The sequence below is a fragment of the Cydia strobilella genome, chromosome 5, assembly GCF_947568885.1.
Source record: "Cydia strobilella chromosome 5, ilCydStro3.1, whole genome shotgun sequence".
In the NCBI taxonomy this organism is placed as follows: domain Eukaryota; kingdom Metazoa; phylum Arthropoda; class Insecta; order Lepidoptera; family Tortricidae; genus Cydia; species Cydia strobilella.
The window spans coordinates 20,526,162-20,534,473 of NC_086045.1; positions in this window are offsets into that span (position 1 = coordinate 20,526,162).

The window sequence follows — 8,312 nt, forward strand, 5'->3', positions numbered from 1 at the left end:
GCGATTGGTAAATATCAAATTATATTTCGTACTGTATGACTTCTTGGGTTTCTCATTCAAACATCAAACATCAAACATTTATTCAGCAAATAGGCCACAGGGGCACTTTTACATGTCAATTTTTACAAACAATAAAATTAATCCAAAATTACAAAAAACAATTACATAAATATAAATGTTAAATTACACAAGAAAAAAAACTAATAAAAACTATACAAATAACAGAAGTACTAAAATTGTTTAGAGATGTAAAAGTCTCTAGGTGTCAGAGATAAAATGTATATAATAATAAAAAAGATCATCAAATTATCCAGAGATGTAAAGGGTCTCCAAGACTTGAATTGTTATATAATTAATAAAAAGACAAGATAATAAATCATACAGACATTGGGTTCGATTCAGACACATTTTTTGGTTTGGTTTGAAAATGGCCTTACAACTAGGCCACCAACGCTTAGGGGAACGTTGCTATCATTGGACCACTTAATTTCGCTGCCTTATAATTTACACAAAGAAATTAAAACAAGTTTGATAATTTTGTACCATTAAAATATATTTATTAGTTACTTTATAGACAAATGAATACAGTTTAATAATCTAGGAGAAAAAACGTGAAAAGGATTTTTCGCACTGTTGCCTTGTTTGGACCAGGGTCACCTTCAATGGACTTAGGATATTTTTGCTGATGGTCCAATCAAGGGAGACTTATAAAAATTATCATTTTTATTTCTTTTAATATATTTTTTTATTTTTTATTAAGTAAGAGTATTTAAACGTTTGTAAATGGAAGATAAGTACATGATGTATGGAAGCTTTCTTTAGATCACACTTTTAAAACTGAAAAAAAAAAGTTGCCTTGATTGGACCAGTCCGATGAAAGGACATACATGCGGTCCATTGATGGAAACTAGGTATCAAGTAACAAAAAAATAAAAGCGCGGCGCGACTGAGGAAGCGGTGGGGCCGCTTGGATCGCTCAAGGACACTTTGTACCTTGTCTAGCATCTGTCTAGCATGCGTAGGTTTTAAAATATTTAGATGGTCCGAAGCACCGGTCCAATGATAGCAACCGTCCCCTATGTATATTTTATACTTTATACTTACTCTTTTTCTTCTTCTTCTCGTGTCGATGGTTTCAGACTTTCAGACTGTGCGGGACCAAAAGGCAGCGACATTTATCGCCCTGTCCGTCGCATCACGGAGATCCTTACTTATATATATACATATACTTACTCTAAAAAAATATTATAAAATAAAGAAGACGTGGGCGGGGCAAGCTTAGACGGAGATGGCGGGATAACCTGGACACCTTCCTTAACAACTGGCCGAAGGAAGCACTAAATCGGGAGTCGGGGGGATCAAGGGGAGAACTAGTAGAAGCTTTTGCCCAGCAGTGGGAAACTAAAGGATGACTCACGTTCGTTTTCTATGGAAGGCATCACGTGATCACCTGTCATGTCATAGAAAAGTAAGCGCCGGAAGCTCCGGCCCGGACACGGCTTGGTCTAACGTGAGACATCCTTAAAATAGGCTTATAAAAGAGTTCAGTGACATCGACACAAATATACAGGGACTTATCTTTAAAACTGGCATATAATTAAGTGATAAATAGGAAGGTACTTAGAGTCAACAAGTTATTACCACTCGTGATTGTAACTAACTTTACTTACTTTATGATTATATGTAAATTGACATCCCACACTCATATTCCCTTAACAATAAAGTTGTGTTGAGTTAATTTTGAACACCTTGCCCGCTTAGTAACTTCTGTTGCTGAATGTAACATCTATTGTGAAAAATTAAATGCATTACGACAACAATGAAGCACGAATTCTGACGTTGATGCATGAAATGGTGTTAATTTTTGTCCATTGCGGTTTATTGGTATTCGAGGCATGCGAATGTGATTACAGCGAACCATGTGAGACAGGGTGTTCACATTTCCGTTTATTTTAGGTAATTTTTACACGTTTAAAGTAATTAATGAATCCTGTCTATTTTTGAGGGTCGCACTGCTATTACCACGAATGCTATTACAGCAGTACTTATATTAGAAAGTATTGTATTAGTTGAAATTAACACGCATTATCTGCCGAGAACCCTGATTGTTGTACAAAGATCTTCATGCACCGAACCCGGTGTGTAACTAAATATTCAATCCATCCTTCCAATCTTTTCTTTTAATACAATGCATAGCCTACCACCCAACCACCTACGTAGCCTTTTAAAGAAATTAGCATGAAAAAATCACAAATAAAAATTGAATGTAAAATGTTACGGTTTAAACACATTAAATGGGTTTGCTAATGACCCATAAACGTATTGGAGCCATTACGATGGTACTTTATTATTGAAGAACCTGAAAAACCCATTCAGCTGCTCGAGTGATTCGAAACCCATTTAAAATTACAATAAGGGATAAGACTGGCTAGTCAAATGAGAAACTTTTTACGTAATGTCATGGCTAGGCTCAAAAGGCTAGGAATTTGATCTGAATTTGTTATGGATATCAAACTCATAACGTAATAACAAACAGAATACGCCTACTTATCAGTATGAAGTTTGTATGAATTGACAACATACTTATGACGTCACATGTCGGATATAATAACATCTTATACCTTTAAACGAGCAATTCTTGTATATATCTGACGGCGCAACGACAACCAACAGGTGCACGACTTTGTAAACAGGTGCGCCAGGTCGAACATCACGCCACCATCGCCTCAGCCCCACCGCCCCTCCAGTAGACTTGTTTGCACGAGGTTATAAAATACGGTACGCAGGTAAAAAATGGTCAGTAACGCTGTGGCATCGGCCTGACGCACTTGTACTTAGCTTATCTGTGTATTGTGAAATTAAATTAATTGTGAGATTTGTATATGAAAGTGATCAATAAAATAGATTAGTTTGTCAAAGTAATTCCTGGTTTTCTTATCACAATGGCAACTCCTACTAAGGCCCCTCCTACATCAGAGGTGACGGATCCACCTTCACAAACGCCTGTGAATAATACGGATGGTGGTTTACTTACCATGTTTTCTGCCGGAATTGAAAGGATTCTCCAAAAAATATCGGACAATATGACTGCTGCCCCTACTGTGGATACACGGACCAAGTTGTTGCCTTTTGATCCAGACACAACAGATGCTGATATAGAAAACTGGTGTTCACTGAGTGAGATAATCATCGAAAAAAGGAAACTGGAAGGAGTGGACTTGATTTTGGCTCTTACGCACTCTCTGAAGGGCCGAGCTGCTACGTGCCTTACTAAAGTTAAACCGGATGAGCTCTCCTGGACTACCATCAAAGAAATGTTGATAACGGCTTTTGCGAAACCAATGATGATGCAAGACTACTTCGACCAAGTGATAAAATTTCGACTAAAAGACAAAGAGAGTCCAGCTGAAGCAGGTGCGCGTCTCTGGCAACTTATGGAGAAAATACCTGATGCTGACCTACCTGAGAAGGTTCTTACTGGATTTGCCATCTCTATCTTATCTCAGTGTGATGACAAAATTCGCCGGGAGCTCAATTCAGTCGTGATAAATAAAAAAAATCAATTGTTTCGCACTCTACGTGGATTTACTCTGAAGCGGAAATTTGAAGAACCACTCAGTTTTGACAATGACTCGAAGAAACAACACCTATCTACACCATTTCGCGGGGCATGTCACTTTTGCGGAAGAATAGGTCACCGTGGTAGTGAATGCAGAGATAAACAGCGCGTCGTGTCTAAAAACCAACCTTTATCCAATAAAACGGAACCTAAATCTACTACAACGTGTTACATCTGCAATGACCCTGGACACGTGGCCACCGCTTGTCCTATGCGTTGGAAGAAGAAAGAAGACGTCGCAGCCAGCACCAGCGGCGCCGGCAGCAGACAAGTGAACCTGTGTTCGAGGACTGCGCGAGGTGTGTTACAGATAAGTGGTTTTCAATTACCTTTTATGTTTGACTCAGGTGCAGAATGTAGCCTTGCGAGGAAAAGTATTAGCCATCTTCTTAATGGTGAAAAGTTTCATGAACCTTATGTTTTTAACAGTGTAGGTCCCAATAGTTTTATATGTTCGTTGCAAATCAAATGCCCGACTGTTGTAGGCGATACTAAATTAGATGTTACTTATTATGTTCTGCCAGACGAGTACTTAAGCGAAGATTTGTTGCTAGGTCGTGACATTGTGAGGGGGGGAGTTTTGGTTGAAATTACAGAGAATAGTTTGACTATGCCAAACCCAAAAATGTAAACACGTGTTCTAAATCCGAATCTTTTGACGTGTCATCGATTGATACAGACCTTACAGGTGACGAGAAAGAGCAATTAATAAATATACTGACCAAGTATTCTTCAAATTTCATCCAAAAGTTTCCCTCCTCTCGTGTTACGACAGGTGAATTTAAAATAGATTTATTAGACCCCAACAAAACCGTGCACAGAAGACCATATAGATTATCTCCGACAGAATCTGAGATTGTAAATAACAAAGTTCAAGAATTGTTAGATGCAGGTATTATTCGCGAGAGTTCTTCACCATACGCTAGTCCAATTTTATTAGTAAAAAAAAAGGACGGTTCAGAGCGCTTAGTTGTTGATTACAGGGAACTCAATAGTAATACTCGTTCAGATAGCTACCCCTTACCAATAATTAGTGACCAAATAGACAAATTGAATGGAGCTCATTATTTTTCGACCATATATATGGCATCTGGTTTTCATCAGATCAAAGTGCATCGGGATTCTATAGACAAAATTTCATTTGTGACACCCTCAGGGCAGTATTTCTGGTTAGCCATGCCATTCGGGTTAAAAAATGCGTCTCAAGTTTTTCAAAGAGCTATTAATACGGCCCTAAAGCCTCTTAATGATGACAACATTTTGGTTTATATGGATGATGTCCTTGCTGCTTCGAAAACTGTCCAAGAGGGATTAGCTCGCCTTGATAAATTGCTTGATACTTTATCTAAAGCTGGGTTTTCTTTTAACTTCAAAAAATGTTCATTCATGAAAAGGAAAATAGACTATCTAGGTTTTGTTGTATCAGCAGGGGAAGTCAGGCCAAACCCTCGTAAAATTGAAGCTCTCAAAAACGTTCGCACCCCGAAAACCGCTACGCAAGTTAGACAGTTTATCGGGTTAGCTACGTACTTTCGCCGTTTCATTCCCAACTTCTCAAAAATCATGAAACCTCTATACCCTCTCACGGCCATCAACAAAGGGAAAATAACTTGGACCGAAGAATATGATAAAATTCACAAAGAAATTGTTAATCATTTAATAAATGAACCTGTTTTAAAGATTTTTGATCCCTTGTTGCCCATTGAGCTCCATACTGACGCTAGTAGTGACGGATATGGTGCTATTCTAATTCAAAAGGATAATAATGTTCCCCATGTGGTAGCTTATTACAGTCAAAAAACTACTGATGCAGAAAGTCGCTACCACTCTTACGAGTTAGAAACGTTAGCGGTCGTCAAATCGATTGAGCATTTTAGGCATTACCTATATGGTAGTAAGTTCACAGTCTTCACAGATTGCAATGCACTAAAGTCCTCACATACAAAAAAAGATTTAACTCCAAGAGTTCACAGGTGGTGGGCTGTATTGCAATCATATGATTTTGATATAGTTTATAAGGAGGGAAAAACTATGGCCCACGCAGACTTTCTTTCTCGCAACCCTGTTGAAAACTGTGAATCGTGTCTTACAAAATCAAATCGAGTGAAAATTGTGAACTTATCTGAATTAGAAACTGGCTGGTTATCTGTAGAGCAATTACGAGACTCTGAAATATCTGATATTATGTCTAAATTACGAGCAAACGAACTTCCCACTGATGTGACACATACCTATGATATCAGGCAGGGTATCCTATTCCGAAAAATTGAGCGAGGTAAAATTACAAAATGGCTACCGATTCTGCCACGTTCATTGATTTGGTCTGTCATTAATCTGGTCCATAATGAAATAAAACATCTTGGCTTTGAAAAAACCCTTGACAAGTTATATGATCTCTATTGGTTCCAAAACATGTCAAAATACGTAAAGAAATTTGTTGAGTCTTGTGTAGTTTGTAAAGCCTCCAAGGGTTCCTCAGGAGCCCAACAAGTTCGTTTACACCCAATCCCGAAATTAGCTATGCCTTGGCACACAATCCATCTTGACTTAACTGGTAAACTTAGCGGGAAAAGCGAGCGTAAGGAGTATTGCTCTGTCATCATAGATGCTTTTACCAAGTATGTTCTTCTCGAACACACTGCAACTTTGAACTCTTCAGACGCCATCAATGCTATCAGAAATTCTGTACATTTATTTGGCGCTCCGAAGCGAATAATTGCCGATAGGGGTAGATCTTACGATAACATCAATTTTAAAAACTTTTGCAAAGACAACAATATTGAACTTCATCTCATAGCAACCGGTGCTAGCCGAGCTAACGGACAAGTTGAAAGGGTTATGCGAACTCTTAAAAGTCTGCTTACAATAGTGGAATGTGATTCCGAAGTCCGATGGCAGGACCAACTAGGAGAAATCCAATTAGCTTTAAATAGCACCCGTTGCAGAGTCACAGGTTACACCCCCTTAGAATTAATGTTTGGAATCCAAGCGAATTCCTTAGAACTTTCAAAAATATCGGTAAACATGAATGACACTTCCAGGATTGATTTAGATTCAGCTAGGTTAAATGCATCTACGAATATTCAGAAGCAGTCGCAGACTGATACCATTCGATTTAATAGAGGAAAAGCTCAAGTACGACCCTTTTCGGTAGGAGATTTTGTTTTTGTAAAATGTGAAGAAAGGCATCAAACTAAATTGGACCGCAAATATAAGGGACCTTTTAAAGTCACTGCTCTTTTAGATAATGATAGGTACGAATTGATGCATATTAATGGAACGAATAGGGTTTTTAAGTATTCCCACGAAAAATTACGGGAAGTACCTCATGGGCTGCCGGGCTTAATAGAAGCTGCAGAAAATCTTGGTCATGATGACGTGACGGCGGCTAATGAGTGTAACGATATAGAAGTTCATGAAACTTGCCCGATGAAAGACATTTTGGTAGATAATAGTAATAGTGACACAATGTCTGCCCATCCCAGTACATTAACAGTCGATCCTGATGATATTTTACAAAGTCGTAATTATTCCCGCTCATCATCGGAGGAGTCTGTACAGTATGAGCCTACTCGAATAATCACAGATGCTATGATACATAGGGAAACGTAAAAAAAAAATGTTATGTAAAAAAAGAGGTTATACAGGGGTAATAAAAATAAATGCCTGTTAAAAAAGGGGGAAAATTAGCTAAAGGGACTAACTATTAGTCCGGGCTAGCGATTTCCGGCCCAGTTTGAACAAACTGAAGGGATACTGCAGGATCAATGTTGATCGGACCAGTGGTAGCAACCCTGAAGAGTCAATCGACTGGCCCAGGCTTGCACTGGAGGGCCGAGAAGGCTGGACCAGTTACACATCTTGTTAGATCAATCTTTATTACATCCCAAAAACAAATCACATTAATTTAGTTACTGTGTCAGGATGGGCGAATATTAACAAGTTATTCTGTCCCAGATGAGTAAAGATGAACGTACGAAGACGTACGCCTGTCAGCATGGCCGTGACGGCGCAACGACAACCAACAGGTGCACGACTTTGTAAACAGGTGCGCCAGGTCGAACATCACGCCACCATCGCCTCAGCCCCACCGCCCCTCCAGTAGACTTGTTTGCACGAGGTTATAAAATACGGTACGCAGGTAAAAAATGGTCAGTAACGCTGTGGCATCGGCCTGACGCACTTGTACTTAGCTTATCTGTGTATTGTGAAATTAAATTAATTGTGAGATTTGTATATGAAAGTGATCAATAAAATAGATTAGTTTGTCAAAGTAATTCCTGGTTTTCTTATCACAATGGCAACTCCTACTAAGGCCCCTCCTACATATCTATCTATATTTATATATTTCGAGGATCTTGGAAACGGCTCTAACGATTTTGACCAAATTTGCTTTATGGGGGTTTTCGGGGGCGAAAAATCGATTTGGGTCTTATGTCTGGGAAAACGCGCATTTTTGAGTTTTTATATGTTTTCCGAGCAAAGCTAGGTCTCCCAGATATTTTATGTTATGTGTGATATGGTGGAAGCTGTGCCGCCCGTGATTTTTACAGAATGTGCTCCAGCTTATGTTACGTGTGTAACCTCCTCGTCTCCTTTAGTCAATAATAAGAATAAAGCGGAACCACGTGGACAATTGGGAAATGTAAAAATTCTAAGGTATCAATTTGATTAGTCTATCTACATTTGAATA